Below are 721 nucleotides of genomic sequence, written 5' to 3'. Positions count from 1 at the left end.
TGATTTCAATTCCCAGAACGTAGTTTGCCTNTCCCAGATCACTCATATCAAAATGATTGGATAGCATCCCTTTAGTGTCATGCAACATAGACAGATTGCTACTTGCTAGAAGGATGTCATCCACGTATAGTAGCATAAAAATAAAATTCTTTCCATTGAATTTCATATAGATGCATTCATCTAATGGATTATCAATGAAGCCTTGGGACTTAACAACTTCATCAAATTTGAGATACCATTGTCTTGATGCCTGTTTTAGACCATATATTGATTTCTGCAGCTTGCACACTAAACTTTCTTCCCCTTTTGAGGCAAAACCATCTGGCTGCTTCATATATATTTCTTCAATTAGATCTCCATTTAGGAAGGCTGTCTTAACGTCCATTTGATGAAGATGCAGATCAAAATGAGCAACTAAAGCCATTATAACTCTNAATGAATCTTTAGTCGACACTGGAGAGAAAGTCTCATTGTAATCAACTCCTTCTTCTTGTGTGTAACCTTTTGCCACTAGTCTGGCTTTATACCTGTCTATTTGTCCTTGTGNATTTCTTTTAGTTTTATAGACCCACTTGCATCCTATAGGTTTGCATCCTGGTGGTAAAACTACTAGTTTCCATACCCCATTTTTGCTCATTGATTCTAGTTCAGATTCNNNNGCTGCAGACCATTGTGTGCACTTGCTNNTTTCCATGGCTTGCTTGAAAGTTGCAGGGTCTTC

Source organism: Prunus dulcis, unplaced genomic scaffold (assembly GCF_902201215.1).
Source record: "Prunus dulcis unplaced genomic scaffold, ALMONDv2, whole genome shotgun sequence".
Taxonomy (NCBI): Eukaryota; Viridiplantae; Streptophyta; class Magnoliopsida; order Rosales; family Rosaceae; genus Prunus; species Prunus dulcis.
Note: the sequence above shows the minus strand (reverse complement) of the source record.